Genomic DNA, 16,382 nt, shown 5'->3' with positions numbered 1-16,382 from the left:
ATATATACAGTACAGGCCAAAGGTTTGAACACACCTTTTCATTCAATGTGTTTCCTTTATTTTCATGACTATTTACATTGTAGATTATCACTGAAGGCATCAAAACTGAATGAACACATGTGGAATTATGTACCTAACAAAAAAGTCTGAAATAACTGAAAACCTGTCTGATATTCTAGTTTCTTCAAAGTAGCCACCCTTTGCTTTTTTGATAGCGCTGCCAACCCTTGGTGTTCTCTCAATGAGCTTCATGAGTTAATCAACTGAAATGGTTTTACTTCCCAGGTGTGCCTTGTCAGGGTTAATTAGTGGAATTTCTTGCCTTATTAGTGGGGTTGGGACCATCAGTTGTGTTTTGCAGAAGTCAGGTTGATACACAGCCGACAGCCCTATTGGACAACCGGTAAGATTCATATTATGGCAAGAACCAATCAGCTGAATAAAGAGAAATGAGTGGCCCTCTTTACTTTAAGAAATGAAGGTCAGTCGGTCCGGAAAATTGAAAAAACTTTGAATGTGTCCCCAAGTGCAGTCGCAAAAACCATCAAGCGTTACAACAAAACTGGATTACGTGAGGACTTTTTTGTTAAGAAAAGAAGTAAGAAAACGCATTGAATGAGAAGGTGTATCCAAACTTTTGGCCTGTACTATATGTATGTGTGTGTGTGTGTGTGTGTGTGTGTGTATGTTGAGCAGCAGCAGTCTGCTGAGCCACAGAGTTAGCTAAGACAGCAGTGGCTCCTCCAAGTGGTGCTGCAGTTACAAGACACGAAAGCACAAACAAAAAAAGATGAGTCTTAATTTTGTCTGACATATGTGGAGAGACACTACTGAGGAGCAGATCCTCAAAAATCCCAGCCTTTCTTTTTCTGACCTTATCTTGTCCTTAACAATGAGGACTAGCATTAGATGCCACCACAATCCCTCAGTCCATACATCACACAAATCAGCTACCATCCAACCACTGGAGGGCTGTCACTTCCTGGAATACAATCACACACAGTCATGCACTAAAAATCAAAGGCATGCCAACATACATGTGCAAAATCACACACACACACACAACCCTGAAACATGACCTCCAACTGATGGATGTGTGTTGTCACTTGGTACAGACTCTACATTTCCAGTATGTGTGAGTATATAGTTTATTCTATTAGAGTATTCTACACCATGCACTTGAACCTATGGAGTGCGTGTAGGAGCTCCAATTCATACAAAGGCTGTTATAAAGCCATATCTGGCAAAACAGCTTAGTTTCATTTCCATTCATTCCTGTAGCACTTTGTTGACAGTGAGGAGCCCTTTTGAAGCAGCTCAAAAACAATTTCACACCAAGTGGACCAGCGAGGAAAGTACAATAACACTTACTTGAAATGTAAATTAGCTCTCACACCTCTAGCTCTTTGAAAATAACGATCTTATAGTTCACCTGTTGTCTCGCAGACCCAAGTTTGAGTCACTCCTTTTCTTGTTTGCTTAATGTGCTGTGAAATTGGGGTCATCATATGTGGGAGTATTTTGAAAACAGTTTAACGTGCATCAACAATGAACGTCTGAAATTATTTCTATTCCAGGTTCTTCAGACAATGTATTGCATCACCTTTCTATAATTGTCTTCACTGGAATATTTAAATTAATTCTTCTATTAGAACCATGGACTATAATTAGGTGGACGTAGCCATTGTGTTGTTGTCATTTGTTCGTGGACTACTGTTCTGAAGCCTCAAGTGACATGAAACAAGAACAAGACATTTGAACAAGACATTTTGAGCTTATTATAATTAACTTTCATGAACTGAAACACAATGGACAGTAGTAGTCCGTTACCTTCCAATTTTTTTTTTTGTTGCCATTTTAAACTCCGGTGGATTCAGGAGGAATATGGTTAACTGCTCCTCAGATCTCTGCAGGGTAAAGCCAGACAATCTGTCCAATCTTCAGATTCCTGTTACACAACTAAAACAACCTTTGAACGTACACATTCCACCAAAACAAGTTCATTCCCAAGCCTATTTTGTAGAGGTACCCCCTCCTCCGCACCAGTGTGGAGGGGGGTTGGGAAATGCGAGACTAATCACAAGTTAGCTCTCCCCTGCTAAATAATAAGATAAACCTATTTCATGCAGTCTATGAGATAAACCCACTGTACACTACCTCCAGAGCACCAAACGGCTGACAAAATAAATTAGTGACTAGCTGGTGGACCTTACATTGGCCAGGTGGACACAAACACAACTAACATGTTTTTGCCAACAACTTTATAAATGAACGTGCCATTGTTGTGTTTAACCTTATTTCGTTTCCCCCCAAAATACCAAAAACCCTCTATCAATCATGCTATAATTCAGCAAAGCATATTGTCATGCTGCATAACTGTGAGACCAAGACAATTTAAGTATAAATTTGCTGATTAAGTCTAAGGTATTTAAATATCTTTTTTACTATGATGCGTTTTATGAGCCAATTTAGAAGCTTACTGGGGTACGAGACTGTTGTCCATACAAATAAAATGACTGACAATTAAGGAAGCCTTTGTGTCAGTACCAGGTGGCCGGTTTATCACTTTTAACCAGTTAAACCAAAGGAAAGGTTGCGTAAAGCCTGCAGCGAGCAAATTACTACAGTGTCACAGACGGTAGCAGCTACAACCCACATTGGTGTGGTTTACACAAACAGCAGAATGCCCATGGAACAACTAGTTATAGCTACAGCAACATTCTAGGTATTCAGATGCATGAAAACAGTGTGCTGCTCTTCTTTAAAGTGCCAGCAGAGGTCCCTAGAGAGCAATAGCTGCCTGTACAACTCACACTATATTTTCACTCCTGTTACCCTTTCTGTCCTCTACTATATGACTAAAAAAAGTTACAGAATGTTGTTTTTTTGATTCACAGATTTAGATAAAAACACATCTAAATCCATACGATACATTGTTTACATACCAGCTGTCACTATACAGTACACCCATCCGATCTGCTGATATAAAAAATGCATAGTATAAGCATTTCTAGTGTTTTTCTTTTTATCTTGAACCAACAGCCTCTTTTTCCATCCCTGTTACCAAAACGCATACAAGGCATTGTCTACTATACCATTTCTCTCATACACATAGCCCACTAAAGCTAAATGGCATCACTGACCCAAGGCAGAAGCAGGCCCTGCCGAGCCGGGGATGACTCACTCCTCTCTGTACAGTACAGCACAAAATAGCAGCCATGCAGTGGTGAGGCAAATCTCAGCCTGCATCTCTAATCAGATGTGATTAAATATGGGGACACTGATAACTGACTGAACACAGCAATGCTACTTAATGCTAAGGTTCGCAAACCCAGTACTAGTGGTTTCTGCCCCTATAACCCAACTAGTTAAGAGAATGACTGACAGCTTAATTAATGCTGGGTGCCCGCAGTCCTTTTCCATATGTTAACATAAGCTTGGGAAAATACACCTAATCAAACACAGATGCATTTATGTTGGGTGCTGACATTTTTTTCAAACATGATGAGGAGCAGCCATACACTTATTTCATATACTGTAAGTCAAACTGGTAAGTGTAATGATTTCACAACAGTGTCGTCATATAACTATCTAGGCCAAAGTTGGATTTATTCTTCAATGTAGTGTTTATTGTGAAGCTCACAGCAGACAGTCCTAGTTTTAAAGGTTTCACACACACACACACACACACACACACACACACACACACACACACACACACACACACACACACTTCATCCAAGCACATTAGAACATTTTCACACAGGGCACGACAAGATATATCCTTTGGCACAATAGCTCCACCTCATTTGTCTGTACTGTCAGTTTTAAACATTATCCTTTTCTCTCCCACATTATTTTGGAGGGCAGCATTTTCCTCCATGGGAGTGCACACGCCACACACAGTAGCCTACAGAGCACCCAGACTCCTACAAAGTATGATATATTTATTCTAAATACAGAAAACTAACTACTGTATATCCATACAATGTCATTCTCTCTACTTAAATTATTCTTGCACGTTGCACTCTCATCTCTTTCAGTTTAACGGACACATTTGACATACATCTTTCTACTCCTCAAATACCCTTGTCCTAGTATCATTTAGGTATGCGACTCTTTTAATCATAGCTGTTATTGTAATTTATTAATATAGTTTTTACAATCAGAATTTTTTTAGTTTTTTTTAAATCAGTTTAGCTAGGTACTTTGAAACAAGCTAACGTTAGCTATTACTGTATGAGGCTTTTGTGTTGCTACAGTAGCTAGCTAGCGTTAGCTAACGTTTTTCTTAATTACTTTAACTTTACTGTTGGGCTAGCTAACAGTTATAACGTTATATTTTTTTTTATTATTTTAGTCTTGTGGACTCTATGTGCAGTGTTTACAAACAGTAATGTGACCTATTTTAGTAAAGTAAGTAAAGTTAACACAATTTCAAATTTCGTATAATGTTCCATTACACTTAGCTAGCTAGCTTATTCGTAACCATTAACTAGTAAACCCATTAATTTTGACATTCGGGGTGTTTGCTTGTTCGCTGACTTACCAGGAGTTTGAAGGAGGGTTCACATCAATTTCGTCAGACTGGTCCGAAATGTGTTGCTTGGTTGGAGCATTAACTAACGGTCTATGGGTTGGAAGTATGGGAGCCCTCCAGCTAACTAGTTAGCTAAGTTGTGTAGCAACGTTACGTTATTAGTTGGCTTGCTAACGTTAGCCAATGGTAAGCCTACATTCAGAAATGTGATGGGTTTCTTTCTTCCAGTGAAGACTTCAAAGACCAGCTGTCTTCAACCCATATTGGAGGTGTGTTGTCTGTTTTGTGCATAGAGAGGGCGGACAAGTATTTTAGTGTATCTCTTTCTGTCCTTAGAGACCCTCACATGATAAGAATGTAATGTTAAAAGTTAGTTCTCCAGTAGGAGCCTTTGCAAACTTCACTCCAACTGCATTCATGCACCAGCATCAGCTGAGCTGTCCTTAAGGTACGATTCACAGCAATTATGGTGCGTGTAGTGAATGTTTTTGCCAGTGGAAGAGCTCTCTCCCCTGGGCAGGTTCTGTGACTTTTATTCTGGGTTAAGGTAAGCAAAGCAGACAAACCAATCAGCTAAGGAAAGGACTGCCAACACACTGCTGCACAGAGGTGATATGTTGTTTCTGATTTCTCGTCATGTTATGCAAAGCAGGCCTGGGGTTTAGTTTGGCCTTGGATTATATGAGGAGAGCCAGAAAGCTGATTGCATATCTGTAATCTTGTTTTATAAAAACACTTCCAGTGGCAGAAATATGGAATGCGGAAAGGGCAGATTTCCCCAGTGAACCCCTGCAATGATCAGATTTGACAGTTTGAAGCAGAAACCACAGAGAAATGACAGCATCTTGTCTACGTAATAACAGACAGCCATAAAACCAAATATTTTCCATAAGATATGCTTATACCAAATTTATTCATCCAGAGAAAAAGTTTACTATTAATTAGGGATGCACAGGATAGTCAGTGTCTTCTGGATGATTCAGAGTTAACGTAAAATAGCAGAACCGATTAATCACAAACTCTCGATTCCCCTCAGCTATTTAAACTGTGGAATTGGTCCATATAATGTAAAGACAACCCTTATTTCACCATAAGGTTTTATAACAAGCAAATTATGTAGTGCACTAAACTTCAAACAAGCTTATTTCAGTAGAAACGTCACTAATACCATGAAAGATGACCTTATTATGCAACACTTTACATAGTTCAAATATAACATGTAACATCTCCATTGAATTGAATTTGGTACAAGGTGTAATTGCCCTACTACAGCATAACTTGATCATTTGTTTGACTGATTTATGAGACAAACACATCTCTATGTTACAGCTCAACATGTTATTAGATATAAGATTAATTTAGGTCTGCCTGAGGCTTGTGAGCCAACATCCTTAGATGGTCACATGGACTTAGACCCTGAGACTCTACCAAATCTTTTTCCACCCACTGTGGTGAGAGAAGCAGAGAGTAGGAGTGAGAAAGCAAAATAGAGAGTGACGTTTTACTACAGAGCATTTTTCTAGTTTGAACCAGCAGACAAATGAAACAAGGAAGAGGGCAAACTCATTTCAAGACATTGTGTGTATATCCATGTGCAGTGAAGTCTCATCTCAGCTCTGTTTATTAAGGTGGCCGACCAGGGCTCAGTCAGCTGAGATAGACTGACTCACATGGACTGTTCGGGGCGTCCACACCAAAATGATAACGACAAGGATGTGAGCATCCACACTGATTAACAATATGTGGGGCAAAGCACAAATGCACTAATTAAGGCATATATTGCCACATAAGATTGTTGTATATATCCTACATAAAAGCGTATTGTCTACTAGCAGACCTCCGTGATGCCGCCACCACCACGCACAGAGCTGCAGAAAGCCAGGGATGAGGTCAAGCAGACAGGGGGTCAGATCTGTGCACAGTACCTGAACAAAAACACTGTTACATCACTGCAAGTATGACAATACCATCCATAACACAGGATTGCCTCTTGAGAGAAATGATGAGAAATACTTTAAACATTATTAATAATTATTGAAAAGTCACACAATGCCACTAAACCTCTGGTGTGGAAAAATTACACTTTCTTATCATTTATACATTTAATAGTTAACTATTTTATTTTCTGTAAATAAAAAGGCAAGAAGGAAAATCAGGTCTTTAAGGAAGCTCTCTGCAGTGTCATGTTGGAAATTTAGATGGATTTTGACTGACTGATAAAAGTGACCCCAATTATAATGTTTGTCACTGTTGTTGGACTTCTCCATCCACTCGAGTTTGAATGATTTTTAAAACTATAGTTCTCGTTATTTGTGTGGACGAGCCTTACTCTGCTTTTCATAACGCTTCAAAATCAAACCCAGTTGTCTGGTCTCTCTCTGTGTTCCACCTATAGCACTCCCCCTAGAGGCCAGGAGAACTTTGTCGTGTTGACTGGATATGCAGCGCTTTAGACGCTCATTGCTGGAGCCGGCTTGTTATCATTAACGAATTTAACACTTCAACAAAGGTATTCATTTCCAAACAGGCTCAGTGGCTTGATGGTTACAAAGTCACGTTAGAGTATGGATTTAATTAGCGGATATGTTATAATATGTTACTGGTGTTATAAGTTAGTACACTTACACAACCTATTCTAAGTGAGACAAAGGAAGAGAGCTCTCTTTGCCTCGTAAGCTCCGAGATGACGTTATCTTCTGCTGTCTGCTTAGAAGTGGTGAATTTACAGCTCACAGCAGCTTATGCATATTGTTTAATATCCAACGCTTTACACACTTCTCCAAATTCCGAACCCCACGTTCATTGGGTAGGAAACAGCCAGAGGGTCCTCGATTTTTAGTAAGATGATGTTGGAAAAGATAAAGCAAGCCGTCACACTAACCTCTTGATTTTAAGTTAAAAAATTTGTCTGATGATTAGAAGAATATTAATATGAAATATGAATCTGACATTGTGTGACGCAAACCGTGTTGTGTTTCCCATGAAGCCAATACGTTATGACGGGAAAATTATTGTTTGAATGGGCTACAGCCAATTTACAATCTCACTTTTAGTTTTTCTGGGTTGATATTTTGTTTTTCTTTTTCTACACTTTTCCAACATTTTTGTGAATTTTCTTCCCATTTTTTGGTCACTTTTTTGTCATTTTTTGAATTATGTTTTAGTCAATTTTTTGTCACTTTTTAAGCGTTTTAAAAAAAGTAGGTTTTTGCAGATTTTTTTTCCCTGTGTTTTTGTAGTTTTTTTCATTCCAAGTTTACAGTAAGTAAAAAGCCAAATCAGCTCCAAAGATATGCAAATATGCTGCAAAACCAAATTCATACTCATAATACAACATGTCTATTTGTTTGTTTGTTTTGTCTTTACTCACAAGTCACATCAGAGACAAATGTCCGCTCCCTTGTAATGTACAATCAAGTTTTTTTGAATCTCAATTCTCATAATAACATGAATGATACTCCATAGGAAACTGCACTCCAGCACCATAACAGAGTGTTAACCTGCCATCCCCCCCCCCCCATATCTAAACGATTATGGCATCTTGTCCCTTTCCATGACCGCAGGCTTTTCTATGCACCTTCATACACTTTTGCCTCTTGATGCGGTCCCGCGGATACATGTACAAGTTGTACAAGCTAGTTCTTTAGGAGCAAACCCTACCTTCCCATTGACCTGCAACTTTGTGTTTTTCTGAGTTGAAATTTCAACATTTTGTTGTTCTTTTTCTGCACCTTTCTCGACATTTTTGTCACTTTCTTTCAAATTTTGTCACTTTTTTGACGTTTTTTTGATTGTCTTTTTTTGTTGCTTTTTAAAAAAATGTTTTTGACGTTTTTTCGGCACTTTTCCAGCGTTTAAAAAAAGTGTCTGATTTTGATTTCTGTGTTTTGGTAGTTTTTAAACATTTGCCACTTTTTCAACGTTCTTTTGTCTTAGTTCTGATATAGAAAGTTTTTAAAAATGGGTCAAATTTGACCCAAGGACAACAAGGAGGGGTACTCAAGTGGGGAATGAAGAAACATAGGAGAAATATTATTAAATTCTGAAACAGTGGAAAGCACAGTGAAAACACAATTCACAAACTTGTCCTGATGCAACATGAATGGACTGTTGCCAAGCCAGTTTGGCAGAGTAAAAGAGTGGGCAGAGCATCGTTGGTCTAAAGCAATTGTGCACAGCTATTCGATATTGTTGTAACGTCTGTTTTATTCAAGCCATTGCCAAATGAGTTGATACATCAGCTCCACAAAACCCTATTTCTCAGTACGGCAATTTTACAAAATGGTGTAGTCAGGCGACATTCACGCGCAGCAGCTCAAAGAGAACATAGAAATGACAAGATATTTACCTCTTCTAATGTTTTCTAAATTCTCCGTGTCCTCCTTGATTTTGATGAATAAATGCTACTATTAACTGCATGGAGGAAGGGTGGGGGTCAATGGATGCGCCAACAGTGTTGTTGTCATTACTGAGAATTCCTCATGGGGCAACAGAATCTGAACCTATAGCTTTAAATAACTGCCTTATTGAAAAAGGTGCATGATGTTTCAGAGAATAGAGGGTTTTACATGCGTAGCGATGCATAGCGGTGTAGCAGTACAAGTAAAGCCTGCCTGATTTAATCTTAAGGCTTCACTTTGTTCACAGTGTCCTACACCTAGCAGCTCTCTTATCAGGGCCATGAGCTGATAAATAATATAGGACACCTGACCAAATACCTTTGTTGTAATATAACTCTTGCCAACTGGCAAGCCAAATCTACTGGCAAGAAAGCATATACCTTGTGGATAATCTAATTGAGAGGAAGGTGATGGCTCAATGCAAACACCAGAAGGAAGGTCAAGTCCGTTTTGGCCCTGTTGCAGGAAAGAAATCAAATCTATATGTGCCACCCCGTGTTTATTTATCCGTTCCTTGCACAAACACTAGCCGTCGAAGGCACTTAACTCCAATTACTCTGCGGTGTGTGCTTACTCCAAGCAATGCAATCACTTCTCAGTGTTGATATGTTACAGTCCAACACTATCCAGTTGCTTGACTCTCTGTTGGACACGTTGTCGTGGGGCTGGAGCATCATTGGCCCAATCCCAAAGTCTTGACTTACAGACTCACAGACTTTGGTGCGCGTTCTCGCGAAATTCTTAAGGGTTGTCCCAATGTTGAATTTCAAAGGGCCTGAGGGTTTGAGTACACACTTAGCGAGTACTTTCTGTGAGTGTGCATTGATGCAGACTTCACCAAAGGGAATGACCCACAGTTCAAAGCGTTGTGACGTTTACCGCGGACAACATAAGGAAATCCAGAAATTACAAAAGGTAAACAACAGCCCAACACACAACCACAGAACAGAACGGACCTGTTTTCCAGCTTGTAATATAAGAATTTGAAAAAATTTGCTTGCAGTCTCCTGTGCCTTGGCCGTGTGGAAAGCAACACACTTAAAATGAAAACACCCAAACCGGCAAGTGTCAGCAACATCTTTGTTATTAAATGTCGCCAAGGTAACGTGATCTGAGCCCATGTGGCCTCACTCACTCACTTAGCACCTGAGATTAATTAAGTCTGTGAGTCTTTAATCCTCAGGGTTCACTTTGGGATTGGGCCATTTAAATGATGGTGTTCATTTTTCACTATTGGATGTGATACTGTCCTGTTCTGATAGTGTTGGACAGACTCACTCCCTGTGTTTGTGTGTGTGACTGCGAGAAAAAAACTAAAACAAAGGAGTTGGATTTCAAGGAAAAAGTTTGTTACAGTCTGCAGAAGCACAACGCAATCTTCTGTCTATATCTTGTGTATTCAAGATCAACATGCGTGACCCATGCAGTCTAAACATCAAAAATGTCAACAGTTGTTTACGGAAAGTTTTACTGCAATGCAGGAAAACAAAGTATTCTCTATTCCTTTAAACAAAGCACCAGGATGTGCCGTGCGAGAGATGACCAAAAGATGACCAACGCATACCATCACTCTCTCGAGACATTGAGTTCCCCCCATCCCCCCCCACTTACTCCCTCCACAATCTAAGCAGATCCCAGATCACTAGCGTCTGTACGTCTGTAAACGCAGTGTAAGCTGTTTCTCTTTATTTTTTAAAGAAGCTAACAAACACAATGACAGGACTTCCAGTGTAACAAGGGGAAAGGGAAGTTACTCAAGGCCCCAGCTGTTTCTCTCTTCTTCTTCTTCTTCTTCTCCTCCTCTCTCATGTCCCTTGGAGGTCATTCTTCCTGCCTAACGTAACAAAGTCTTCACACACAGATGCTGCTGCAGAGATCCTCGTCATCTGTTTCGTCAATCCCTGCATAGATTGTTGTACATGACATCAATGAAAAGGCTGTATCTCTGGCTTGATAGTAAGACATTGTGTTATGGTTGCCTTGACACCATCCAGCTGTGCTGAAGGTCAGGGTTTATTGGCTCTACTAGAGAGAGAGAAAGAAAGGAGACAATTTTATCTTCTTGTATCTTTTCCTCTATGTTGTTTTGGACATGTTTTTGCAAGTCATGTGTCTTGGGATGCTGTCAAGACAAGCCTTTGGTGCTGCGTTTTAAGGGTGTGCAAGGGGAACAGTTTATTAAAAGTCACACCCCTTGAAATTAAGGCCTCATGACAAATTGCCAAAAATCTGGAAGCAGGAATATCTTTCACCTTAGCAATAAATCGTTCTTGATTCAAAAACATGTTTCCTGTCACTTTAAAGTTAAAAATATATGTAAGAAGTATTTGATGAAAACAGTCTTTCAAGCGTCTCTTTTAAAGGACAGAACTTTTTCAATCAAATACCCGGCCTCTAAAAGCTCTAAGGGAGCGGTATTTATGGAATGGACAATAGCGGAGGTTCTTCCAACTTTTTTTTTGTTGTATTCATGAAAACAGCAAAATGTCAAAGTGGCTTGTTTGGTGCATATTTTTCAATTTAGCTCTCTCGTATTGTATTGTAACTAAGACATCTGCTGAAAAATTAATTTTATTCATTAGCATGATTTCTGGACTGTTTAGTTCAAATACATCGAAAACACCAACGTACAAAAACATACCGGACCAGACGCAAGCTTTTATTTTGAAAATGTAAAGCTTGAGGACAGCACGCAGCCGCGTATCTGTGTATATATTCAGTACATATTACAATGTCTCTGCACAAGAGATTCAGAGTACTTTTGTATACACTCCCTTGCCAGGCCAAGGAAAACAAACACTGCCTTTATTAAAGTAATGAATATGCTTTGGGAAGCAAATTATAAAATGTTTCCATTAACTCCCACTTATGAAATGCCAAGAGTGGCTCAGGGAAACCTGTGACGTTTGACTTTGTTGGCACCAAACACCGCGGTCCTCCACTGTTGCTTGAAAGCTTGACCCTTCACCTCTGGAAACTCATAAAAGCTAAATCACATACTTTATCACATAATTGGTCCCACTAAAAGCCATCTGAATACAAAAAAAGTCTAACAAACACGTTATCACTTAAAGTTTAGGTCTTAAAGAATATCATCAGTGAAGCCAGTGGAGGATTTGTGCGTGCATTCAGACACACACCCCTGCAGAGATCCTCCTTCAAAAGACGGATGATGGTGCTTTTTGTCCCTGTATAGTACTCGCGGAGTACATTGAGCCAACCTCATTACTCTGTGCTCTCATTCACTCACAATGGCAAGCAGCAACACTAATTCAGAAATGAGACTTAGGGGACCATAACAACAAGGATACAAACAGAGGTTTGTAAGAATAAAAAGAAAATTAAAAAAAAAAAAGAAATCACTGATGTGTGGTTTTAAGTCATTCTTGAGTCAGCGCAGCCATCCATTATTTAGCCTAATCTGACTTGGTTTTATCTCTGCCCGGTAGATGCTTCATCACAGAACCAGAAGTGAGGAGGAGAGTGCGTACACACCTGTCATATAGGTCACTCTGCAGCCTTTATTTTAGCACTCGGGTGATGTACAGGTGAAACAATGGGCATAGTGTTCCGCTCAAATCTCACAGACTCATCGACGTGGAGGTGGAGTTGCGTGCTGGCTGGCAGTCTGACAGTATTCAGTATATTTGCATAGTAGAGGTCAGGTACAACACAAGGCTCTGTGTGTTCTACACTGCAATTGAGGAGCTATGAGACAGATATTACACACAGCAGGCTGAGCCCCCCGCATTGAAGCAGGACAGGGCAGCAGCTTGTTTGTAAGCATTTTTTAGTTGATGTCATAAGCACAACTTTTAACTTTTTAAATTTGGTTGGCTTCATACTAAGTAAAATGTAAATGTGGACTGAAGAGCTATAATGGACAGCTGCTTTCTGCTGGGGTCTGGGATATGAAACATAAACAGGTCCATATGTGTGTTAGATGGTCAGCTGGATCAACATGAAATCCTCCTGGGTTTAATATGATGTCACTTTTTAAACTCACTCCTCCTGTGTTTCAGTGAGTACACATCATAACAAGACAAAGTTGAAGACTGTTGTATTTGTAAATTGTTTTTAATGGAAAATTAAGAGAGTTGTTCTTTGACTAAGCAGTTAAAGTGATAACCTCCTTAAAAGGGAACTGTGGGTAATTCGCAGAGTATTGCTGTGACACAGTGTAACAAGGAAAACTCTGACACATGCTAACCCTTTTCATCCAATCCCACACACACACACTGACGGACACGTGCATTTACACTGGAGTCAAAGGTTTTTTTCTTAGCTGCATAGAGGATCAAAGTGCTGCCAACTCAAATACAACAATGACTGTGTCATTTCTTGTTCCCTCTGAATTTTTGTGTGACTGCAGCACTATTGGGAGCAGGCCTATTTATAGCTGACTACCGCCACCACCACCCTGCAGCCTGAAAGTCACACCAGGAGATTTTGGGAGGGAAGTCCTTGAGCTACTCTGTCAATGCGAAGCATTGCAGTGACAATTTTGCAGATGAGGTTGGTCACTGTGGAGACGCACTGCACCGTTCCCTACGCTAAAGCACAAGCTACATCCTTCAAAGACAGATGGTAAGTACATACTGTCAGAAATCCAGTGTGTGTACATATCTCATCCCATCTGCACACACATGCACATGCATGTACACAACTTCTAATCCTATTATCAACTGTAGTAGTCCAGTTGTTATCATTGTCACATGGTGAGCTGTCGTTACAATTACAGATGTGTTCATCTTTATGTGATGTGGTCACTTTTGCTACAATACTAAGCACATAGCAAGAAGAGCTGCTGTACCACAGTTACAGTTATCAATTTAGAGTGAAGGGGAGGAAAATCGGTTAGTGTAAAAACTTACTTTTTTATCTTTTTGAGAAAGTTCCAGAAAGATATTAATTATCCACTCCTGGCTACTGTACAGTGTCTTCTGTTTGCTCTGTGAAAGTCCCAACTACAGAAACCAAAACACATTAAATTATCTGGTGTGCATCTCTTAACACGGCAAGTCCTACTCCGCTGCTCACTGATGTTCTCTGGAATAAGGAGGGAACTCTGCTCACAGCTCCCAGGCTCTCAGCCAATCTTGTCAGAGTGGTTCCTGCCTCTTGGCCAATCATGTGCCTCTCAGCCCCTCCTCTTCCTCCTCCTACTGAAAGTTCCCAGGGTTGTAGTTGTACACAAACTCAAAAGGAGAGGAGAGGGAAGGGGTTTATGAAAGAAAGTGCCGAAGAGAGGAGTAAAACAAAGTGGGAAGGATTGCTGTGGCATTTGCAGAATGAGGATATTAGATCTGAGCACTTGATAAAACATTTCCATCAGAAAATAGTAAAGTCAGACAGAGTAAGATGACAAAACTAAGTAAATTGTGTAATCTGCTAATGGTTGCCAAAGATCTTTCAACCTGGTTATACAGAAAAGACGTCTTTACTAATTTATTTATCATAATAATCGATTCAGATGAAGGAATATTTATAAATGCAGATACTGATAGATCGGGAAATGCCTAATATCGGCTGATATATTTTAGGTATATAAATACATGTAATACATAACTTTAAAAACGTTTAATGAACTATTAATTAGAGACATTTTCATGTTTTCATGTTTCATGTTTTCAGGACATTATAGGGGAAAAAATGAACTTTATCTTCAAAGATAAATTGACCATGTACAATGTAAATTTACCATTTCATATCTGTTTTAGCTTCCTAGACTTAGAAACTGCTGACAGAAATTTCCTGAAAACATGTATACAATGGCAACTTCATCAAGGATACACATTTAAGATTAAATTAAAAAACTTTTCAGTATTTCACAGCTTTATCTTATTGAATATATTTACAGAACGGGCCTCAAAACATTAGTATGTCTGTTGCATACCCTTATATGGGCAATGTATCCCCCAGGTTACAGGCATTCAATGCCTGATTATAAAGTCTGTGAAAAGGTAATTTTAAAAATATTCACAAGAGCATATACAACTATCCTTAAAAAACAAAATCACTCTAAAATATAATAATTGTAAAGAATATATCCCACTTACCTCATGCACAGTGTTTTTTCCACATGTGCTGCCATTTTGGATTTTGAAACAAATGTTTGGAATGTTGGCAAAAGGTCATATGACCTGATTACAAGACTCATCACCCCATCAGTGTTTGTCATCAACTGCAACCACATAATAGCCCCCCCCCCCCCACAACCTGTCAGATGAAGTATCCCCCAAGATACAGAAACTGCTTAAGGGTTAACAAGACTGACATGGCTCGTGTTGCAGCTGCAATGAACGTCATATGTGTTAAGCCTCCAAAGCTATCAGTGACACACACACACACACACACCTTTCTTTTTGTTTCTTTCTTTTCGTTTGGTCAAGAGAGCTTCTCACCTCAGTTGATGGATGAATTTTGTCAGGCAGACTTTGAGCTGCCGCATGGTTATCTGGAACATTTGGATGAAGATCTGAGATAAAAACCATTGTGCGCAGAGCTTTGCATGCATAATTTGTGTGGACATTAGTGGTGATGTGAGGAGGAGGTATGTAAGGGCAGTAGCCAGAGCGCAGGGGTACAAAGATACAAAGTAATTGTAATTGAGCCTCAGAGGTGCAGATAGGATTTCTGGTCATTGTGTTAAACGTACAATCATGAAATTTTCTGCCGCTAGGGTTCTCTAAATCCAAACAATGACTGGTAAACACAGACTTTTAATGATGTTGTGTAGTTGCGTGGGTTTGTTCTATCGGCGGTTGTATCTCCCAGCTGACCGGAATTATCTCTCTTGTCAGTTTAACATTTTATTACCAAACATATAACTCAATACCAATAACACAATAGCAGAATCAAAATGTAACACCTAAGAACAATAAAAAAATAAAAAAAAATCAACTTTGTTAACACAGTACACAAAACAGCAAAAACTTACATACACACACGTATTGGGATGTGCAAAATCTTTGTAGAAATTAAATAATCATCCATAAATACAAAGTATACAAGTCAACCTTCTTTAATAAAGCAAAGATTTCGAAGTAGAATAGTCACACGTTACTTTACTTTGTAAATATACTATGCAGAACAGCTAAAACACACACATTCAAATATTAACAAGTGCATAATATTATCATAATAAACCACATATTTTCCAAAATCAATAAAATTAAATTGTTAACGATGTGGAGTCTACAGACCTGCTGGCCGGCCGGTTGATGTGTGCCTGAACTTGTAGATGGTTGCTCGTAGTCTGTATCTTCCTCTTGTACATATCTCAGCATTGATCCTGCATTAATTTCATAATACGAAGTAAAAAGGATCAGTATAGAAAGAGACAAAATATTCAAACACAGAATCTTATACTGAAAAAAATTATAAACATTTAAAACTGTAAGCATGAAGCCAAGGAACTCTCCCCCTTTATAACTTTTCTA

At 39.2% G+C, this 16,382-nt stretch overlaps 1 protein-coding gene and 1 long non-coding RNA gene across 2 annotated transcripts in view; one reads left to right on the top strand and one right to left on the bottom strand.

Annotated features, from left to right (window-relative positions):
* Positions 1 to 13,966, bottom strand: part of pde4d (phosphodiesterase 4D, cAMP-specific) — a 181,788-nt gene extending 167,822 nt beyond the window's left edge. Inside the window, exon 1 of the mRNA XM_034872668.1 lies at positions 13,816 to 13,966. The gene's annotated coding sequence lies outside the window, so the exon portion shown is untranslated. The remainder of the gene's footprint in view (positions 1 to 13,815) is intronic.
* On the top strand, positions 12,373 to 13,907 carry LOC117945274. The gene is made up of 2 exons (XR_004656765.1): positions 12,373 to 12,446; positions 13,313 to 13,907. It is a non-coding gene; the product is annotated as an uncharacterized LOC117945274 (long non-coding RNA).
* Positions 13,967 to 16,382: the final 2,416 nt, after the last annotated feature.

The sequence above is a fragment of the Etheostoma cragini genome, chromosome 5 (assembly GCF_013103735.1).
Source record: "Etheostoma cragini isolate CJK2018 chromosome 5, CSU_Ecrag_1.0, whole genome shotgun sequence".
NCBI lineage: Eukaryota > Metazoa > Chordata > Actinopteri > Perciformes > Percidae > Etheostoma > Etheostoma cragini.
Note: the sequence above shows the minus strand (reverse complement) of the source record. Positions and strands in the feature narration are given on the sequence as shown.